The sequence below is a fragment of the Toxorhynchites rutilus genome, chromosome 3 (genome assembly GCF_029784135.1).
Source record: "Toxorhynchites rutilus septentrionalis strain SRP chromosome 3, ASM2978413v1, whole genome shotgun sequence".
NCBI classification, from domain to species: Eukaryota; Metazoa; Arthropoda; class Insecta; order Diptera; family Culicidae; genus Toxorhynchites; species Toxorhynchites rutilus.
In genome coordinates this window covers 270,076,432-270,100,964 of record NC_073746.1, presented here as the reverse complement: position 1 = coordinate 270,100,964, position 24,533 = coordinate 270,076,432, and positions in this window count along the sequence as shown.

Below are 24,533 nucleotides of genomic sequence, written 5' to 3'. Positions count from 1 at the left end.
AATGAAAAAAGGAGTCACGGAATGAACAGAAGAATTCAAGATGGTTTCTATCTCCGACAGCTTAGAGTCCCATAACCTTTGGTCTTCCTTGACATAGGTTCTAATTGCCGCGTTCACAGTGCGATTCACCCTTTCCACAGGGTTCGCTTGGGAATGATACTTGGCGTTTAGCCAGTGACGAATATTGAACCGATTTAATAGAGATTTGAACTCTTTTGACCGAAAACATGTGGCGTTATCTGTTATGATAACTTCTGGGGTAGGGTTTCGAAAGAACCATTGGTCTCGAACTATGTTGCAGAGAGCTACGCTATCGATCCTGCGGACGGGTGTAAGCATAATCCACTTACTAAATAAGTCTAGTACAACTAGAATGTATTGGTAACCCTTCTTACTTCGAGGCAAGGGACCAACGAAATCGATGGCTATTATCTGCCAAAGATGTTTCGTTATCCTTCGATCACCCATTAAGAGGTTTACGGGTACAGAAGATCCTTTTACTTCTTTACACGTACTACAATTTTTTATATATTCGCGCACTTCAGCGGACAATCTTGGCCAAAAGTAGCGTTGTTTGATTCGATCAATCGTCTTGTCTACTCCAAGATGCATTGATTCATCGTGGTTTTCACGAATTATTTTCTCCCTATTATCAGGAGGAGCAACTACTTTCCATTCATACCTATGATCGAATGGTAGATTAGGAGTAGAAACAAATTTCAAAAGTTTTCCATCTTTTATTCTGAAATCGACAAAACTGTCAGGGTTGTCCTGAACTTTTTTAATCGTGTCTTCATACCAAGTTGAAGATAATCTAGTGGAGACAACAGCGATGCTTCTGGAAAGAGCGTCAGGAACAATGTTGTCCTTCCCCTTTCTGTGTACGATATTCATATCGTACTGTTGCAAATTCAAACACCATCGACTACAACGGGAAGCTGTTTTCCATTTAGTCGTTATAATGTGGGATAAGGCCGACGAATCTGTGATCAAAGTAAAGTGGGCTCCTTCTATATACCCTCGAAATGCTTCGATCGCTAATAACGCCGCTAAAGTTTCCTTCTCGCACGCATGATAATTGCGTTGAGGAGTTGTAAGCTTATGTGAAAAATAACAAATTACTCTCTCTGAGCCCTCTTGCTCTTGGGTGAGAATACCGGCCACCGCTACATCGCTGGCGTCGGTCTGAATACAGAACTCCTTGGAAAAATCAGGGCTCATAAGGATGGGAGCTGTGATAAGCCTTTCCTTAATGGCACAAAAAGCTTCTTCTGCTCGTTCATTCCATCCGAGAACCTTACTTTTTGTTTTTAGTAGGTCTGTGAGTGAAGTAGTAAGACCACTAAAGTCCTGAATGAAACGTCGGTAGTAGTTACACATACCTAAGAATCTGCGTAGTTTAGTAATTGTTGTTGGGCGCTCATAATCGACTACGGCTTTAACCTTATCCGGATTGGGACGTAAACCTTGAGTGGACAACAAATAACCTAAAAAAGGCAATTCGTTTACACCGAATTTAGATTTTTCTAGATTTATTGCAAGATTGGCAGCCTTTAGTCGACGTGCGACTTCATTGAGCAACTTTGCATGCTCTTCGAAAGTCTCACTGACGATGACAATGTCATCTAAATAAACAAACACTCGGGGTTCCAGTTCACCATGCCCTAAGACTTGGTCCATGAGTCGGGACAGTGTCGCCGGGCTATTAACCAAGCCGAAGGGAAGTCTGGTGAACTGAAACATCCCTTTTCCTTGGACGCTGAAGGCTGTATATCGACGAGAAGAAAGCTCAAGAGGAATTTGTAAAAATGCTTCAGACAGGTCGATTGTGCTAAGATACATAGCTCGAGGTAATTGACCTAGAGTTCTTCCTGGGTGCGGTAGCGGGTACGCGTCTCGCACCGTGCGTTCATTAATCTTGCGAGCATCCAGACACAGGCGGACTTTACCAGTAGGTTTGATGACCGGAACGACATTGAGAGACCAATCTGAGTGACACCTTTCGATGATTCCAATCCTGAGCATCCGTTCGAGCTCTTCGGCAACCTTTTGCTGAATTTTAGGTGAAACCGTGTAAGGGTATTGACGAACAGCGGGCTTGTTTTTCCATTCGTCATGAATTTCTATGCGATGAGTAATAAGTGGGGTTAAGGGAATTTCATCCGGGATAGCAACTTTAAAAAGTATTTTAATCTCCTCAAGCTGGTTTAATTCGGTCTCTGACATATTTGACCGCGACTCAACATGGGTTGGGTTCATTTTATCAATAAGCAAACATTGTTCAATGGAGGGGGAAATGCCGAAGCGCTCCCAAAAATCCATTCCGAGAATGCAATCTAATAGTAAATTTTCAATAACTAGTGTTGAAAGTATTCGGACTTGATTGTCGAATGTGAATGGTATGTACAATTTTCCAAGTATTTTTAACTGTGTTCCACTAGCAGAACGAATTTCAATAGGGTTTTTCACGATATTCAACTTTGCTTTATTCAATTTTCGATGCATTCTGTCACTGATTAATGTGATATTACTGCCCGAATCTAACAAACCGTTCGTGGTATAGTCATGCAATTTAACTTTAGCATACGGTCTATTGTCGTTAGGGACTGAATTCAAAATAACCTGTATATTAGGAGCATCTTCTGAATAGATTTCATCCGTAGCAGGTTCCCAAAATTCACAGGGATCTATTCTTTCTTCAAATGAATTTATGCGGGTGACGTTGACGATCGGCGACTTTCGATCGTCTGAAAGCCGTTTTTTAAACAAAACGGACAGTGCTGGGTGTCGAATCCTTTAAATCCACACATCCTACAAAAAGGACCTCTGCTTGACCTACACTCATCAATGGTGTGGGTGGTGGATCTACAGAAAATACACTGATTTATTTCCGGCGGTCTATGAATTGCAATCAATCTGGATAACGAACGAATGTTATTTGAATTTCCTTCTAAAGGATCTTCTTGACCTACTGGAGCTCTCGAATCAAAATCATTAGCATACGAAACTTTTGGTTTCGTATTTGATTTAAATTGATCCTTATTTTGTTTGTTATTATTCTTATAATTGTGTGGAGTATCATTGTTGAACGGAGGTTTTGGTTTCCTAAACTCTGACTGCTTATTATTATACGGTCGTGAGTTATTTGGATCTCTATTATCCTGCTTTACAGGTTTAGTTTCATGCACAACATTGGTTGACTTTTCAGAGCCAAACATTTTGTTGTAAAGGGAAAAATTTGAATAATCAATCTGACGACCTGCATCAACTAATTGTTGTAGGTTCTCAGTGAGTTTCCACAATAAATATTTCTTGTAGTCGCCCCGCATATTACGTTTCAACACATCAAGCTTTTCAAAGTCACTCATCTGTGTTGTCATTGACCTAAAGAGCTTTTCCATGTCGTAATAATAATCTTGGAAGTACTCGTTTCTTTGTTGTCGATGTTGGTATATTTTTGACCGCACTAGAGAATCCAACTCCGGATGAACAAAAGTTCTCCTCAATTCTTCAACCAAGTGAGTCCAGTCTCTCAGATGACCCTTGGAACTCACAGACATGAACCAGTAAACAAGTGAAAGGCAGAGTCGAACAACTCTTGCTCTGAGATTCTCTCAGCGAGCGAAAGCTGCTGGACCAACACTAAGAACTCGTTCAAATTGCTGCCTTGATCTGTTCCCGCGTATTTGTCTATTTTCCATTTGGAAACAGGCAACGATTTGTGGCTATACGATGACTGAGATGAAATCGGCAAACGAGGCAAAGATGATGGAATCGGATGAATATTCGGAATCAGTGTTGTTGGAACAACTGGGTTTGGGTTCAAAATCGGTAAATCAGAAAACACTTGCGGTGTGGCCGAACTAATCGACATAGGCATAGTCTGCGGTACCTGTGGTGGGTAATATGGAAAATGTTGATAATGTGGATTGTAAAATCCCGCCAAATTCGATCCATATATATTATGATAATTTCCTGTGTGATTTGAATTTGCCAAACAAAAAGCGTTAGAGTTTGGAGTGGGATAACCATACACAGAAGTCACAGGTATATAACTGCCGAAGTGATTGGGTGCTGTGAACGGAATCGAAACTATTGGAAATGAAATATTTGCTGTGGTTGCAGGAATGCTAAGCTGATGAAACGTATTCGCTATTGGAGGATTCTGAACGCTAACTGATGTCGTTACTCTAGGATCACTCAAGACATTCACCAGAGTAGTGGGTGAATTCACTATTCGAGTATTAGAAGTAGTGGTTACACTGACCGCTTGTGTTGTAGGTATTGTGGATATCGGTTGAGCAATAAGCTTCGCTTGGTTTTTCTGCTTGTAGGTTCTCAACAAATAAAGTTCATGTTCAAACGCTAACATGGCATCTCGAACATCCTTTTTCACATCACCTGAACTATTGGAAGGATCAATGCAACCTAATCTTTGCAAACACTGTATTAGATCATCATCCTCGGGATCTAATAACGCGATTACATTTTCATTTTCACTTGGTGGATTCTGTACGGGTACATGAGCATCGTTTATATTTGGAAGTGAATTTGCTGTAGTTACCGGAATTGTTAGGAAATCTGCTAAGATCACATCACTTCCCAAACTCAGTGTCCTTTGACGGTCACGCTTGTCGTAATAGAAATTATTTAACATTTCACAAACTTTTTCGAGCATTCTATTCAAGTTGCTCTGATTCACTTCATCTACGTGTGGGAATAATCTACCAATTCGTACACCTAAATGCAATAACGTTGACTGACAACGCGGAGGAGCTGTTTGTGCCCCAGTCAAACTGCTAACCACTTGGTTAAATTTTTCAACACAGTTAGAATAATCGATTTCGGGATCAAACTTGTACTTTACCTGCCATACTGAATTCGATTGTCGCTCGTGCTTTAAAGCTTCTCTGAGATTTCCTCGTTTTCTAACCACTTGGACGCCATCTTCACAAACTATTTCTCTTATCCGTAACTCATAATTTAATTCATCATCGTTCAAAAACTCGACTCGAAGATCACTAAAATTTGCCTGTAAATCACCAAGGCTTTCGATCTTTTTATTGCTCTCCATCGCTATAATTCACTATACGGAGGCGAAATATTGAAAACTAACTCGCACTGATCACGCTGATCTGGGTATTTTAGAAACACACCAAAGAAAAATCACTTTTATCTCGCTATGCAACTGAATGCGATTTCTACTGCTTCTCACAAGTTTTCACAATGCTTAAAAATGCATAAAATCGTAATATCGTATCGAACCACGCAATTTGACTCGTTTTAGAGTAGCACTTTGCCTGAAAACAATATATTTCACCGGATTGCTTTCCGATAGCAGTTTTTTCTTCTGCCTTTTCGCGAAACGATCGAACTGATCTTTTCCTCTTTACACTCAACTGAAAACTGAATTCAATCACGAAGATTAAGCAATATTCGCGAGTCTCCCCCGAACTGGTTAAAAATATTCTGAATCAGATGGATTCAGAATATTTTCTTTACGCGGATCGCCAATTGTAAGTAATGGCTAGCTCAGTGGTACTGGTTTGTATAATTACCTCAGGGTCGGCTCTTACCTAGGAACGAGGTGGACTCACGAATACAACGGAAGCTGTTGGTGATGGATATGATGAGAATATGATCGTAATAAGAACAGAGTAAGTATATTTTTTTAAATTTATTATATATTTTTTTCTTTCTTTTCAGGTTAGTAGGTTAGAAAATCGGTGCGGCCGAACAGGAAGAGGTTGAATTCAGGTGAGTATGTTGGTTGATAATAGAGAGAGGGTTTCTGTGGGTTTATTTATTCTACTCACGGTGCCCGCACACGGGGATCGGTCTCATCGGTCCAAGTGACGATGAGCGGGGGCTAGGCTCGACCAGACCTCACCGCACTGCAACCTCCGAAACGTTCGATCGACTCACCCGTATACGTGTGGAGCAGCGATAACGTTGGGGGCTCGCTGACCACCGGCGTTTTCTCCGAGGTACCTCTTCCGTCGTTTGAATCCAGCGAGGAGGGTGAAGGTCGCCCGGCTTGTGCGGTTCCTAGGACGTGCAACTCCTTCTTCCCTTATTGTCACTCGCACTTCACTCAAAAAGTACAACTTTAATTTTGTCGATTTTTCGGTATAATTTCTTCGACGGTCCGTGAGTTAAGACCGATTCGAGCCATTCCAATCTTCCTTTACGGCTCGAATCCCCCTTTTATCTCTCTCTCTCTCTTCTATCCCATCTCTCTATCCCCTTTCTCTCTCTCTCCTCCTATTAATCTTCTGCTCCTTTTTTTCGTCCTTTAGGACTAAAGATTCCTCATAGGTTGTAAGGAATCATTGTTAAACATTGTTAGTTTTTTTTACAAAGATTCTTTTTTTTTTGAATTCGCGTGGCAGCATGCAATGCCTTACAGGTAGGTGGGTGATGATGGGATTTGGGCATGTATTAGTAGGGTGTATAATTATGGGAGGTACACTCACTCTTCGGTCCGTATTACCATATGGTTTATGGTTATATTTTGTTGCGGTTTTTCTAACCGTAACACACCTTAGAAATGTTTCTTGTCCCCTAAACCTCCACATGCCAAATTTTGTTCAGTTTGTTTGATTAGTTCTTGAATTATGCTTCATTTGCATGTCAGTCCCCCCCTCCTCAGAGAGAGAGAGAGAGAGGGGAGGAGTGTCTATTCACCATGGAAACGTTTCGTGTCCCCTAAAACACTGACATGACAAATTTGACTCCATTTGCTTGATTAGTTTTCGAATTATGCAGAAATTTGTCTTTCATTTGTATGGCAGCTCCCCCTTAGAGAGGGGGATTGAGTGTCTTACCACCGTAAAAACATTTATTGCACCCTTAAACCTCCATATGCCTAATTTGGTTTCATTTACTCGATTAATTCTCGAGTACCGCAGAAATTTGTCTTTCATTTGTATGGTAGCCCCCCCTAGAAAGGGGGGTGGAGAGTCTAACCACCATAGAAGCATTCATTGCACCCTAAAACCTCCATATGCCTAATTTGGTTTCATTTGCTTGATTAATTCCCGAGTAATGTAAAAATTTGTGTTTCATTTGTATGGCAGCCCCCCCTTAGAGAGGGGGGAGGGGTCTCAAACTATCATGAAAACCTTCCCCGGCCTCAAATGCTTCAGGACAGCATTGTTGGTGTAACGTCATTGTTTCCGTCGCAGTTCCATTTGCCAATTACGTTTGTTTTTCCGTGTTGTTTATTACCAGACTCGCTCGTGCCGCATTATACTAGTCAACATTATCATATTACTCTATACCTGTATCGTGTCGTAGCGTTGTGTATGAGTATTTTTCATGCTTTTGTTGTGAATATTCTAATGTATTGACACCGCCATCGCCTATTCCTACTCGCTCATATTCTCTCATCGATTCGAAGTGCCACCACGTAGCAAGCAAGCTTGGAAGCTTCGAAGCTTGTCCTTCCATCAGTGGCTGCATAACTGTAGGCGTTTCCAACAACTGTTATCACCGTACTCTAGTGCGACATTGAAATTCAGCTGGTTCGTGATCTTCAAACTTGTTCTGGAATATGGATACATGTCAAGCTTGTTCACGATCCTTGAGTTCCGGGAAGGTAATCACGTGCAGTGGTTCGTGTAGCTTTATTTTCCACCACACTTGTGTAGGATTAACCAAGCTGCATTACTCAGCATGGTCAGCACGAGTCGGACTACTTTGGTTTTGTGAATCATGTCGACTAAATTTTAACCCAGCTACGTACAATCGCGAAAAAATTATTATAAAAGCGTTACGCGAGCTGCTGATACGTACGGACTCCATGGATACACGTTTAGGAAACTACGGCGATAATCTTCGTACTATCAATAAAACCCTCTATGGATCACAACAGCAACTCAGACAAACCAGCCAATCGCTAGACAAGTCAACTTTCCTCCACAACATCGATCAGCTCAATCTAGATGATACCATCGATCCTATAAATCGCTCGAGGTCATGTGACGAATCATCTTTCTTTGAAGTATTGGATGAAGTTAACAGCTCAGTTGCACAACAACCGGACAAGCTCGTTGTAGGAAACCGACGCGTGAAAATCCTGTCGAACTTGCAGTCTAGGCCTACATCTCAGGCAATTGCATCCACATCGGCAGCGCCAATTGGAAAGTCGAATGATTTATCTGCGAACGAGCCTCTATCTAATGCTCCAAACGAAGGTAGTACTAATAGATCTAGTTCAGCTACTTCCGTACATCACAACTTGCTCAGCAACAGTAACCACAATATTACTCGGAATACTACTGGGACTTTGATTGTTGCCAAAGTCAGACAACCGACTAACGATATGGTAGATTTCTACGTGACTCCATTCACCCCAGAACAAAAAGAATGTGGTATAAAACAACATGTTCATGAGATAGCAAATGTAGACCCATCGTTAGTCAGTGTAGTCAAGCTGGTTCCCCGTGGTAAACGTCTGGAAGATCTATCTTTTATCTCTTTTAAAGTGACCGTGAATAAAGCTGTGTCCAACGTAGTAGGCGATACTTGGTACTGGCCAGAAGGAGTCACCATCCGTGTTTTCGATTACGACCAAAAAAACGGCCCTACGTCATCTCGACAGAACTTGTCATAGAATTTACTAAAGCCGATCAAATATTATCAACATCGATCATCGAGGCCAACCCGGGACGCACACAAACAGGTTCTATGGACAGCCCTTATCCTTTCGACACAGTCGAGCCATATCTCATCGGTTCCTGCCGCAGTCGTCCCGGCCCTGTGTTCGATAATGGAGATAGGGCAGTCCAGCCTGCTCCATCAGGCGAGTACAATTTTTTTCCAAACAGACCCACCCCTGATTCGTTGCATGGTTTCAGCATTACACCGTTCAATCGTCAACCATCAAGATTTTCTACGCAACACGCTTCAACTCCAGGACGCAATGAAACTGGCCGCATGGAAACCCCTAATCTCCCCACCACAGTCGAGCTCTTCCAACCATCGTTCAGCAGTCGTCCTGGGCCTGTGTGTGGGATCAGAGAAGGGGTCTGTCACGTCAGGGGGTCCGATTGTTCACGCACCACGGCAACAATCAGTGTCAGAAACGGTGTGGCTCAACCTGATCAAAAAAATTTATCTGTCTACTACCAGAACGTCAGAGGTCTACGCACAAAAACGTCACTCCTGAAACTGAAACTATCGTGCTGTGACTACGATATAATCGTCTTCACTGAAACGTGGCTCAGGTCCGATATCTGTAACACAGAGCTTACATCGGACTACACAGTATTCCGGTGTGATCGCAATGAAGCTACTAGCAACCTTTCGAGGGGTGGTGGCGTCCTTGTAGCTGTGAAATCTAAGCTTCAATGCACGACGGTTTCCTTAGCTGATTGTAGTCAGCTGGAACAGGTTGTTGTAAAATTAACACTTCCTCATCGTTCGCTGTTCGTCTCTGCTATCTACCTTCCTCCGTGCTCCGATGTCGGGCTATATTCGGCTCACGCTGTGGCTGCTCAAAACATATCGGATCGTTCATCACTCAACGACGTTATTCTGCTCATTGGAGATTATAATCTTCCTCATCTACAATGGTGTTTCGAGGAGGACATCAACGGATATTTACCCTCTAATGCATCCAGTGAGCAAGAGACAAATCTAGTAGATCCAATCTCGTCGTGTGGTTTGGTTCAGGTGAACTCATATGTCAACTCTAACAACAGACTTCTGGATTTAGCCTTCACGAGTTCTCCTGATATAACTGAGGTATTCGAACCACCACTTACACTGTTGCCCATCGACACACATCACCCACCGTTCATTCTGTTGGTGGACATACAGAGTTCGGTCACATACCACCAACTTCACTCTGCTACGGATGAATTCGACTTGGACTACAGACGTAGCAATTTCGACTCGCTGAATGCCGCGTTTTCGTCCATCGACTGGCAACATTTTCTGAATAGACAGTCTGTTAACGAAAACGTCCTCATATTCTACGACAAACTGATCGAAATAATCCGCTCAAATGTTCCGCGCCGTCGTCGTAATTCAAGCAACGTTAGTAAAAAACCTTGGTGGACAACTGAGCTTCGCAACTTGCGTAACCGACTGAGGAAAGCACGCAAACGATTTTTTGCTCACAGGTCTGATGTGAATAGAGAGTGGTTACGTGGAATAGAGTCATCGTACAATGAATTAAACATCTCCACCTATCAACAATACTTATCAAGAGTGGAATCAAACTTGAAACAAAACCCATCGATGTTCTGGAGGTACGTTAAAGGACAAAAAGCTAACAACCGCGTGCCAACCAATGTCACATATAATGACTACACAGCCAGCACAGCTAACGAAGCTGCCAATCTTTTTTCTAACTTTTTCCAAAGTGTGTATTGTTCAACTTCACCTGTACCTCGCCCGGGATGTTTCAATAACGTGCCAACCCATAATATTCACCTTCCGATCTTCGGATTTTCCAACGATGAAGTACTTGGTGCATTGGTCAGATTGGATGCTTCGAAAGGAGCCGGAGTGGATGCTCTGCCACCTTTGTTAGTAAAAAACTGCGCTGTATCTTTGGTCGTTCCTTTGACGATGATATTTAACAGTTCAATAGAACAGAGATGCTTTCCAAGTTTATGGAAAACAGCTTCAATGATTCCTGTCCACAAATCTGGCAGTTTATACAATGTTGTCAATTACAGGGGAATTTCGATTCTCAGTTGTTTGGGAAAAGTTTTGGAATCTCTAATGCACAACGTCATGCTTAATGCAGCAAAGCCGATTATCTCTGACTATCAGCACGGATTCATACCACATCGTTCAACTGTGACCAACCTAATGTGCTACTCCAACATACTATTCCATGAAATCGAACGGCGTAATCAAGTTGATTCCGTTTATATCGACTTCTCGAAAGCCTTCGACACTGTACCGCACGCCTATGCAGTCGAAAAATTGCAACACATAGGCCTCCCGACGTGGATTACGGAATGGCTAATGTCATATTTAACAGATCGGAAGGCATTCGTACAGCTCAATTCGTCGCGATCCAGTACATTCAACATACCATCTGGTGTACCACAGGGAAGTGTGCTGGGTCCATTGATATTTGTCCTATTCATCAACGACTTATGCTTTCGTATATCCTCCGGTAAGCTACTATTTGCTGACGACCTTAAAATCTTTCGAGTCATCGCATCTCCATTAGACTGCATATTATTGCAAACCGACATTGACGTTGTTCTGAGCTGGTGCAGAGAGAATGGTATGAGTGTGAACATAAATAAGTGCAAAACGATCACCTTTAGCCGCAGTCGATCTTTAGTCTCACACCAATATCTGATCAACAATACTCCATTGGAACGCGTACAGTCCATTCGCGACTTGGGAGTTATAATGGACTCTAAACTTCGTTCTCATGAGCACGTTTCTATCAGTATTGCCAAAGCTTTTTCCGCACTTGGTTTTATTCGCCGTAATGCTGCTCAGCTAACCGATGTATATGCACTGAAATCGCTTTTTTGCGCATGAGTGCGTAGCATTATAGAATACGCTGTTCCGGTTTGGGCACCTTACCACACGTATCAGATAATCCGCATTGAACGCATCCAGAAGGTGTTTATACGTTTCGCACTACGAAACTTGCCTTGGAATGATCCACTAAATCTTCCTGACTACCAAGATCGTTGCCGCTTGATTAATCTCGAGCTCCTGTCGGTACGACGACTAAGGCTACAACAGCTGTTCATATTCGACGTCCTGACGAACAACATTGACTGTCCCGATATACTACGTGAAATTCCACTTATTGTACCCCCTCGCCAGCTGCGACACTCCGCTCTAATCGCCATTCCTAGGCACAGGACTAATTACGGATACAACAGTTCTCTATGCTCATGTCTCAAAGCTTTCAATGCCATCTGTGATAAATTTGATTTCAATATAACCAGACAATGTTTCATCTGTAGACTTAAAAATTTTGTATAGGTTAGGATTAGTCTGTACGGTACCACCGAAGACCGAATACAACTAAAAAATAAAAATAAAAACCCCTACATACCAATTTTCATGTTGATCAGTTCAGTAGTTTCCGAGTCCATAAGAATCAGACAGACAGACAGACAGACAGAAATCCATTTTTATACATATATATTTCAAGGTTGAACTTGAACTTGAAATATTTTTAGAACGAGTACTTTTAGGAAGTTTACTATCCTGAACTTCGTGATTTCAGAAGACCACTAGAATCATACTACATCATCGGAACACGTTTATCCTTGAAATAGTTGCAATATGGAAAATGTACCGATAAGTGATGTTATTAAAGTCTTTTTGATTTCCTACAACTCTTTTTAACACGTTTATGGCCCAACGCGATCTGCCTGAGTTAAATGCAGGGCCCAACTTGCGGATAAATTAATCAATGAAAGTCAAATTGGTTTGAATACATCTTATACATCATAAAAACCATCCGTAATGTAAATTAATAAAAGTATAGAAGAAACATTATATTTCTATGGTTTTGATTTTATGATTTTTCTACATATACTAAATTCATATTTAGGTGCCAATTCGATCAAATTCGGTTTCAAAATCCTGTCCAATTTGAAGGAGGAAAGTGTCACCCATATCTGAGTGACGGGGCGACGAACGTGTTAAACAACTTTTCCATTCGTTAACTTATTTCCGAGTTACAAATATTTAAATTAGGCCTTTTAGAAAACTCTTGAGACAAAACAAAATCTTCATACTCCTGGAAAATACTTAGTTTCCTAGCAAAATCGACATGACACCTTGTTCCTCTAATGTGGATACTTAGTGGAATACCATCTCCCCGAACCCTGCCTCATACGGTTTAATGGATTCATACCCCGTGAGTTCTCACTATATGGTCGATTCATTCGAACGAATCCGTATGCGGATGAGGTTGTGATACTATCACCGATCAAATCACTGACCATTGGGGCGATTGTTTGTTTCTTTGTTTTTTTATTCCTCAGTGGGTATTTGTCATGATTAAATATGTATCTCTCGTGCTTGTGTCGCGTGTCGGTAATTGTTGGTGCCTACTTACAGTAAATAACATTACAGAGTTATACTTTGTGGGTTGGAAAAAATACATTTGTAGCAATAGCAATTATAAAAGAAAACGCGAGTTAATTTCTCATTTCGCTTCTCGAAAGAAGATATGTTAGGCGGTTTTAATTTGCTCATCAATTGACATTGTTTTTTTTATAATATTTTGAAGTGTCTTACTCGTGATACAATATACGTGTACCCAAACTGTTGAGATGCTTATATAAAAAATACAAAATTTCAACTGATACTTACAGTGCACACGAGACGCTTCTCTGCGATAGAGGTTCATTTCCTGTTAACAGAGAGGGGTTTATGTTGTTTCAGCGGTAAAAATCTATTCATTTGTTTTCGACAACTCGCCAAGCGGAGTCGTTTAGGTCTTTCGAACGAGTCCTTGATTGTTTAAATATATTTACGTGTAATTTACATGTCAGTTTGCTTTTCTTTTTGCTTTTGGTGTGTAATAATTGGCATTTATGGAAACGGTGGATAAAATTATATAAAATGAAACGCTATCAAGAGGCAACGAGAAGGAAATATACATAATCTGCTTGTGAGTTACTTTATCAGTACAGATTAATGTACTGATATTATATGATCGGATGTACTTCCTAGAAGTGACTACGTTTACGCACGATGACAGAGACTTCACTAGAGAGGTTACTATTTCTTTTGGGAAAATCATCAGCGCAGATGAGTTCCAACTAATGGGTTGAAACGATCTCATCACAGGAGTCTTGGACTTCACCAGCACCAAAATGATCTCATCTAAAAAATCGATCGCTTCGAATTGGGGATGGAGAATGCGAATTCAATGAGCCGGTAATATCTAACAACTTCCGTATATTCTTTTCTACAAATTACTACTTGCAAGGGAAATCTTTGAAGACGCCCTGTACAGTGCATAGGAACCTTTATATATGTCAGAGCTCACAACTAGAACCTATAACCACATGTAACCAACAGATGAATGGGAAACAAGTTTATGGTCCAATGAAAAAAAAACTTATACCAGCAGCACAATCAAGAAAATAGCTAACACAAATTTAATCATCACTGATGCAGAAGTAATTTTGATTGCAAACTGCCTTGTCTTTCATCTTTCCTTGTTCAGTTTTCAAACTAGACACTCTCAATTAACTACAACATATTCTCAAACGTCAACAAAAAAAATCTCCTGACATCATTAACCCATTACTGTCCAGGTGTAGGTTATGTTTACTTTGCAACTTTTGCGGGAAATTCGAACTTTGCAAGCTTCAATACACAACAAAACAACATAAAATGACAGATAAAATGACACTGACACAAAAAACACTCTTAAATTGTCATGTGGTATCATTTAAAATGCGTTGTTGCATTAAAAACAGTGTTTCAAAAACGAGCATTTTTGCGTATTAAATTTCATACGCTGGGCACTAATGGGTGATATTGATATTTAGGAACCAGAGATCAATGATTTTGAAACCGGTACTATGAAGACTGAAATTTAAAGGAAATCTTTTATATTGCTGGTACAAAATACAACAATACCATACATCCCGTTATAAAAATGAAACCAAAAGTTAGTGCAACACTAGTCAGCCACTCGTATAAACAAAATGCGACTCATCAGAATTTCAATCAGCGATCGATAAACATAAACATCCACACGCTACATCGACGATCACGCCATCCGGACCGTTCCCACCAAATATGCTGAATTAGGATAGGATTAAATATTGTAAACTATTTCGTTCAGTATAAAAGGCAGGGATAATCTTTGTGAAAAGATAGTTATATTTTAATCAGTGAATAAAGAAGGATCCTCACTCCAAAAGTGAAATCATTTTTTTAAGTAATTTAATCCGAAAAGTATTAACTGGTGCTCGAATAGGGACCAGCGCGAGTGATTGAAGGAAAGTGAGATTCGCTGAGACGCGAACAAAACTATCCGAAAATAATCCGAAATTCCGTCCGCCAGGAGCAGCCTTGTAGAAAAGGCTCCACGAGTAGTAGCAGCGAAAGGGATCAAGCCGACCACACCGGGACGATTTTGGACGCCGCGTTAGGTCTCAACCCAGGAGGATTCCAACCGTTAGAGATACCGGACTAAATTTCAAAAACGAGGACTTTCACCTGAAGAGGTCTCGAAAACTCGCACTTCCACTGACAAAGGATGGAAGTTAGAATGTTTAGGATTTGCATGTAAGTATAAAAAACAAATATCACAAAGTGAGGAAAATAAAGTGAATATTTTTTATTATATGAAAAAGTGAATGAAATAAATAATAATATATATTATCGAATTTCCGTGACAAATAAACATCATAAGCAATTATTAAAAGTATTAGATAAAATAACAAACAATTAGTTTCAGATACTAAATATTTCATTTCAGGTAAGGTTAAACATTTATTTGATAAACGTATTTTTATACTTAACAAATTTTTCAGCATTAAACTTTTTTTGTGAAACAATTTTTTTAAGTAAACATTTATTTTAATCAACATTTCCGACAATTTTTATACTATATAACATTTTTGAAAACTGGATAATTTGCTAGAAGAATTTAATCAATTAAGAATAAACAACATAGAACAACTCGATATTAATCAACTCCTGAGCAGGATTCCCGCTCTAGAAGCCGCTTCCGCTCCAAAAACTATTCTAGATTATAGTGATCCTCCGATGTATTTCACAAAACCAGATGGATCAGGAGTTAATCTTGAATCGTTTGTGAAAATTCCGGATCTCGTGAAAGATGTACGGATTTTCACAGGAGAGCCTAGCGAATTAAACAGCTGGCTCAACGATGTTGACAGTTTGATTAAACTTTACCAAACAAACGAACGAAATTCCATTGAACAGCAGAACAAATTTCAGATGGTTTGCAAAACTATTAGGCGAAAAATTAGAGCCGAAGCCAACGATGGTTTGGTAACCTCAAATATTGGAATAAATTGGCCTTCAATTAAAAAGACTCTCATTACCTACTATGGTAAGAAGAAAGACTTAGAAACACTATATTATCAATTGACGAGTGTCCAACAAAGAGGTAAATCACTCGAAATTTATTATGATTAAGTTAATAGATTTCTTTCATTAGCAGTCAGCAGAATTCGTCGACGCGGCAATAACCGCATCGAGAACGGTGATGACCGTTTTTTATATTATATTTTCAACAATTTCGATTGTGATCGATATACTTGGCGAGCATTGCCACGAGTTGCTGTGCATGCAGAAATATTCTAGGGGGACATTGATAAAATTAATAAAGTCAGTCTTAGTTGAGTAGTCAACGAGTGTAGTTAGTTTTATTTTTTAAAATGGAACACACCGGTCGGAAAAGTTAACTGGCGCCCGAATAGGGGGGCCTCGCGAACGGGAAAAGTATAGTTCGTTTAGTGGATAAAAAACTGTTAAGTGTTTGTACTGTGAAAATTTTAGGAAAAACTGTAAAGCCGTATAGTACAAGTGCTAGTTAACTATTCACTATTACCGAAAAAGCGAATCGTAGGACACCGTGGAAAAAACCCAATCGGTGTTAGGACCCGTAGTAGCAGCAAGGCAAAAAGGACAACCCGACACATGTGCCTACGAATCCCCCGTGGACCGCGAGGATCAGAATAACCAACAAACTCAGACCATTCTGGCAATTCTGTATGTACTTAATTAAGCGAAAATTAAAAGAAAATTTTAAATTAAGTGAATTTAGTAATAAGAGTGAACATTTTATATTTGAGCAAACATTTTTGATTGAAGTGACAAGTGAAATTCAAAATTAAGAGAAAAAGTAGACTAGAATTCTACCATAGTTCACATTTCGCGAAATTCGGTCCAACATGATTCAATTGAAAAATGTGTTAGAAGAAGAATAACCGATGAAGCAGCCGATGTGCTAAATACCAACAATGTTGCTTCAGAATGGAATGAAATAAAATCTATATTTTTGTTGTATTATAGCGACAAGCGAGGATTGAAAACGCTTGATTTCGACGACTATAAAAAGGTGCAACAGAATCTTTGGCAGGTTATTACAGTAGGGTTAATGAATTATTATCAGCTATCATGCAAAGTGCAAACGGACGAAAAATATCGACCTCACGCCGCAATATACATCGATTAATTTAAGGAGAAATCCCTTGACTCATTCATAAGGGATCATGAAAGAAATCTCAGCCTTTTGCTGAAGACGGTCCCTCCCGAAACTCTTAGCAATGCTTATCAGTTTTGTCTAGATTACCATAATATGGATATTCGATCTGGATCATCAAGAAATGAAACAGCGAACGTTTCACTACCTAAACCTAGAGGTTTAGAACTTCCTAGAGTTTCACCACGACCACCACCAAGATTCGCTATGAAACTTTCCATGAATTTTCCCCCACAGTTGCCACCAAGACAAGTCTTTAAATCATACCCACAACAGCCTAGCCCATTTGCTCAAAGATTAATTCATTCCCGCAACTGCCTAACCCATTCATTCAGAGGAACCAATCTAGACCAGAACCAATAGATGTGGATTATAGTATTCAATTCAATCAAAAAACCAGAAAATATATGAAACGATTATCAAGCATGTTGGATGACATCGATACCACTATAAGTAATAACATACAAAACCGCTTGGATGAAGCCATTTACCATCAACCGATCAACCGATTGGGAAGTATTGAAAAAAAAATTATTAAATAAAATAAATGGAAAATAAGAAATATTTTTTTTAGGTAAATAAGAAAACTAGAATAGAAAAAAAGATTATAATTAAAATAGGTATTAGAAGAGTAAAAAATTCTGTTAGTTATGAATTCTGTTAATACTCGTATGAATCAGTAAGCTGAAATTTTATGTATTTTTTTAGTTGAAGATGCAATCTTTATGATCACATAGTAATATAAAAAAGTTTAGTAACTGAATAAGTGTTACTAAACAAGCTAAAATTCATGATTTGAAGGATTTTAAAGAAGATCTGAAGAAAATTTCAGAATGTAAAAAAATCGACGAAGGGCTACAACAAGTTTTAGTAACCCGGTATAAATATTTGAGAGATTTGATTCATGAGAGCATCATTAAACTGCAAGGCGATGCTCTAGAAGAATCAATCTTGGAAAACTTGTTCACTGCAAGGGACAATACAAGTACTGAAGAAAGCGTTAATTCGGATCAGTCAAGTGAAAACATTTTTTTCAACTTTTTGTTTCTGTGACAATTACGAAACAATGGCTCCCAAAATCGATATTGGAATAGCTTTGAAGCTGGTAGACAAATTTAATGGAGAAGCCGAAAAACTGGCGAGTTTTTATGAAACCCTTGACTTGTTGAGAGATTACAATGAAGGGGTTCCACAAGCTGACCTTTTGAAAGCTGACCTCATTAAAACTAAGCTCACGGGTCCAGCGCATGGTATTATTAACAATGCGTTGAACTTGGTAGAAGCCAAAGAACTAATGAAGAGTAAATTTACTATTAAGTTCAGCCCACAAGTCATCGATTCGGAAATGGCGGCGATTAAACAAAATGAGAAGACCATATCAGAATATGGCCAAGAAATTAATGAGCTGGCAGCAAAATTAGCAGCAGCTACATTCCCCGATGAAGCGGCAGCTAATGCGATTATCCAGCCAGTTGCTGTCAAATTGTTCACAAATGATCTAAAAGAACATAGAACACAATTTTATATAAAAGCAAGAAAACCAAGTACGTTCACAAAGGCAATAAGTGATGCCTTAACCATTAACGTTCAAGGATTTCATTGACAACAAAAGATCGAACTATATCCTATGCCCAGAAAATTTGATACAGACCATTCAAACCGTTTATAGAAATTACTTTAGTAGGGGTAAACCTTTTAAAATCTATTTCTTCCGTTGTTAACATATATTATACACAAACTCGCCATTCGCTTGATTGAATGCTATACCAGTATGGATTGATAGTGCACTAAATGATGCAACGATAACGAATTTCCGGAATGGGGGTTCAATTTTCCGTCGTACTTAGAACAACAGGAGTTTTAGAACAGAGTGAGTTTTTTCCAGTATTCGGAAATTCACACACACCCCAAGAGAACTCTCTAGCTTCTAATAGATAGATGTGTGGTGGATGCCCGCCTTAACGATACATTCAAGGCGCGTGATCAGCAGAATTAGCAAGAGTCCAAAGTTCCGAGAACAGGCGATTGCGATTTATGCTGACCGCGGCAGAAAGTGTCACGTAGGCATCGCCGCATGCATGGTAGAATATGTCTGAGAGAGTTAATAAAATCATTCTTACACCTCAAATCATGGCGAGTAGTACATTGCTAATACCACGTCCCTCGATGTCTAAGCTGTACGAGTAGACATCAAATCATGGCGATCCTTCGCCAGTCGAGTAAAAAGTTAACCTTTTTAACAGAGTAAAAGTTGAGTTTTAACAGTGCAAAAGTCGAGTGATAAGTGGCAGAAGAAAAATCGATCACAGCAATCATTAATTACCGACCAACAATGGGTTGGTTTAGCAGCGACGAGATCGTCGCGCCGGCAGCAATTAACAGCACAGCCGAAAACAGCCACGCACAGACGATAGCAATCTGCATACTTGCGGCAGCCGCCGTGGGATACATCGCGATTAAATTAATTGCGAAATTGCACCGCCAACAGACAGCGAGTGGCCAACCGGACCATTCAAATGAACAATTTAGCAGCAAACGTTTAACCCTTAAACTTCTAACGATGTTTAACGTTTGTGCTATGTGAACTGTGAAGTGAATAATCATAAAGACCATAAAGTGAATAATTCATAAAGACTCAGACCAGCCGCACCGTAGTGCGAAATTCAAAACGAAAAATAGCACACAGTTAATTTAATTATCAAAATACTGTGACCGAATGAGAGCACCGGGACAGCAGAACGGTTAAAAGCAGCAACAATCAACCGCAGCGAACAACAGTGAATGCATGCGACCATCAACATTGTCCTGTTATCATTTCACGACGCAATGCGGAATGCGCATCCACAGGCTAACTTCAACATTATCAACAGGCTGCGTAGAGGAGAGCGCCTCCGCAGGCCGCATCCAAAAAACGAGCAACCGGAAACCTGATTCAGACGACCGCCAGTGAAGTGTTCTTCAATCAGTTCAACGACCATGTAGATTAGTACAAAGCAAAACAACGAAAATTAATGTAAGTAAATGGATTTTATTTTTACAGTGGGGGATAGATTAAATAAGCTTTTAACTAATTTAAAAAAGCATAAATCATATACGCTACCCACAAAGAAACAAAAAATTAAAGATATCAAACAGCTATTGCTAGAAGTTAAACATGTAGTGATTGATGCTAGAGGAACGGAAAATCAGATAGCTTTCAAAAACAGATACATCGATCTTAAAAACATAGCAAGGGAGTGTTTGGTAATATTGAAATCAAACGACCTCGAATGCACAGCTATAGAGGATGATGATTTAGAAATTGGGGAAAATACTGAAAATAAGGAAGACAAAGAAGAAGACGAAGTCGAAGAGCAAGAAGAGGTAGAATTGGAACAAGAAGAAGAGGAAGAACAGAATAGTGAATTTTCAGACTTATCAGAAGAGGAAACAAGTGAATCTGAACCTGAACCATCCAAAATGGCTACGCTAGATCTTGGAATAGCTATGAAACTTATTGAAAAATATGATGGCGAGCCAACTGGGCTATCATTATTTTTAGAAACGATGGATCTGCTCAAAGAATATTCGAAAGATGTTCCTGAGGCATCCATCATAAAATTCCTAAAAACTCGATTAATAGGAGCAGCCCATGGCTCCATTGAAAATGTGACTACGTTAGGACAAGTTAAGCAAGTTCTGAAAGACAACTTTACCATACGCCTCACCCCTAGAGCGGTGGAGAGCGAGATTCGTCAATTAAGACAAGCAGCGGCACATTACTGCTTTTTCAACGCCGTCGGGCCAATACCCGACTGCCGATGGGACTGAAAACCAGCCCATCCTCTTTTTCACGATTGATGACCGTAGCGATGTCGGGACTTAATTTGGAAAGATGTTTAATCTACCTTGATGATATTATTGTGTTTGGTAAAACATTTGACGAACACAATAAAAATTTAATTTCTATATTTCAAAGACTTCGAGAAGTAAAATTGAAGCTTAATCCTTCTAAGTGTAATTTTTTGAAGCAAGAACTGCTTTATCTAGGACATTTTATTTCAAAAGAAGGTGTCCTTCCTGACCCTTTAAAAATTGAAACTATAAAAACTTGGAAAAGCCCTTCAAATGCTGACGAAGTTAAACGCTTCGTAGCATTCGCCAACTATTACAGGAAACACATTCGAAACTTTGCTGAAACGTGTATTCCATTAAACTTCCTTACGAGAAAAAACATTCCATTCAATTGGACTTCGGAATGTGAAACAGCATTCCAAAAATTAAAGGAACAATTTATAAACCCACCGGTGTTAGATTATCCAGATTTTAGCGAACGAAATATTTTTAAACTACATACTGACGCTTCAGGTTATGGTATAGGTGCAGTACTCAGTAACAATAATGACAAACCAATAGCCTTTGCAAGCAAGACGCTAAATAGCGCAGAAAAAAATTATTCAACTATAGAGAAGGAACTTTTGGCTGTGGTTTGGGCAGTCCGACATTTCCGTACCTATTTATATGGGCGAAAATTTGAATTGTACACAGACCACAGGCCTTTAGTGTACCTTTTTATATTAACTGACCCTTCAAGCAGGCTGACGAAGTTTCGTCTAGCCCTTGAAGAATACAATTTCGATGTCTATTACAAAAAAGGTTGTGAGAACGTAGTAGCGGACGCGCTATCACGTACAGCTGAATTGAAAGACATGAATACAAAATTAAGCCAAGATGCATTCATAACAACCCGAATGCAAGCTAGAAAAGAAAAATCGGAATCTTCCACAGGTGATGTGATCAATGGCCATGATACTTCACATGGAAAGAAAGCTCAAATTAAAATACAAAATAATGATGTTCAAGAGAACATAACGTGGATCCCTGAGAAAGAAGAAATAATTATTAAACCAACAGAATCCTTGGTATCGTTACGACGAACAATGGATAAACTTGGAGCAATATGCAAAATTAATAACGTCGACGAATTATACATAAAAATCAACAATGAATGTGCGCACAAATTCTATGAAAAAATAATAAATCATGATTTAATCAAAGGGATACCAAATATAATTGAAATCTCAAACAAGGTGAAAATTATAACGGACGAATTAACTAAAAAGTTGATCCTTAATGACTATCATTTGTTGCCAACTGCAGGACATGCAGGCATCAAAAGAACAATAAACACGATCAGACAAAAATACTACTGGAAAGGCATGAACCAAGATGTAGCGAGATTTGTTAAATCTTGTGTAAAATGTCAAAAATATAAGTCAATCAACAAAGAGAAAATTCCTATGACAATTACTACAACAGCTGGCGCAGCGTTTGAAAAGATTTATTTAGACCTTGTTGGACCGTTGATTCCTTCAGAAGGTTATGAGTATATCTTGACAACGCAGTGCGAGTTGACAAAATTCATTACCGCAACTCCAATAAAGGACAAAGCAACTGAAACAGTAGCCTCAGCTTTCGTAAAAAGCGTCGTATTAAAATATGGCGTGCCAGAGAGGATTGCGACTGATAGAGGAACAGAGTTTATGTCGGAACTGTTCACATCAGTTGCAAAACTCCTGAATATTGAAAAACTAAATAGCACAGCATACCACCATGAATCAATAGGAGCATTAGAAAACTCACACAAAGCACTTGGAAATTTCTTAAGAATCCAGTGTGATAACAAGTTATTTTCATGGATAGACTGGGTACCATATTATGAATTTGCCTATAATAATACGGTTCATTCTACTACACAATTTACACCTTTCTATCTCGTGTATGGCCAACAGTCTAGAATGCCATCAAACCTTACAGACAACAAACCTGAACCTATTTATAACTTTGACGATTATAGTAAACGCATGAAACTACGACTACAAATATGTCACAACGAAGTAAAGGAAAGATTAATACGAGAAAAAACCGTCAGGACAGAACACATAAATAGAAACGCGAAAATAAGGAATTATAAACAAGGAGATTTAATCCTACTAAAAAATGAAACAGCAAGGAAATTGGATGAGAAATATTCTGGTCCATTTCAAGTATTGGAAGATTTAGATCCAAACATAAAAATTTTAATTCAAGGAAAACAAGATTTAGTGCATAAATGTAGAGTCAAACCATACATAGGACGTGTGGTGGATGTTTAGAAAATGACAACAATAACAATAATAATAATAATAATAATAATAATTATAATTATTATTATTATTATTATTATTACTTACGATACTTCAAGGAGGTGATAATTAACCCGCACCCGCAATTAACCCCCCTTTGGCATTTAAGAAGCCCGGGGGTAGGTGAATATTCCAGCTCAATGCTGAGAAGTGCCATAACTCTATATAATTATAATATGCCATAATTGTAATTCACCATAATAATTCATTGTAACACTCTATTTGAAACATTAAATGATCTTCAATTAAATATATTTATACAATATTAATTTTTAGCGTTAACAGTTCAATATCAATACAATATCAATGTAATCAATTACAATATCAATTAATAACAATTTATCATCAACTCAATTTATTATATTGCTTATAATACTACTATAAATAAGAATAAGATTATAACAACTTTAAACTTGATTTAAAAATTAAACTATAGCATAATTTTTAAATTTTATAAGAAAGGGCGTGTGGTGGATGCCCGCCTTAACGATACATTCAAGGAGCGCGATCAGCAGAATTAGCAAGAGTCCAAAGTTCCGAGAACAGGCGATTGCGATTTATGCTGACCGCGGCAGAAAGTGTCACGTAGGCATCGCCGCATGCATGGTAGAATATGTCTGAGAGAGTTAATAAAATCATTCTTACACCTCAACTCATGGCGAGTAGTACATTGCTAATACCACATCCCTCGATGTCTAAGCTGTACGAGTAGACATCAAATCACATGAGCCAACCAAAATTACATTTTTCCCGATACCATTCCCCTAGTTTTTATACGCGTAGGATTTCACCATAAAATCAAAAACATCAATGGATCCCACAGTATAAAGAAATATACCTTTTATAATACTTTTTCGAAACATTTTAAACATATTTCTATATTTCTTACATTTTACCTTATCGAGTTTTAATATTTTTTCGATGATTCGATAGGATTTCATACACTTCATAAACTAGGATGCGAAATAGATGCATTAAAATACACACTAATTCACAAAGGAACCACAATGTGATACCACTCAAGAAATAAATTTCTGACAAGCCTAAATTGAACTTTCAAGAGTCAGCGCATACAGTGTAAGAGATTCCTATACTCTTTGATCTAGAAGATTTTTAGAATATGAGGTGCAACAAACCGGATTCGCTTAATGAAGCACAATCTATTA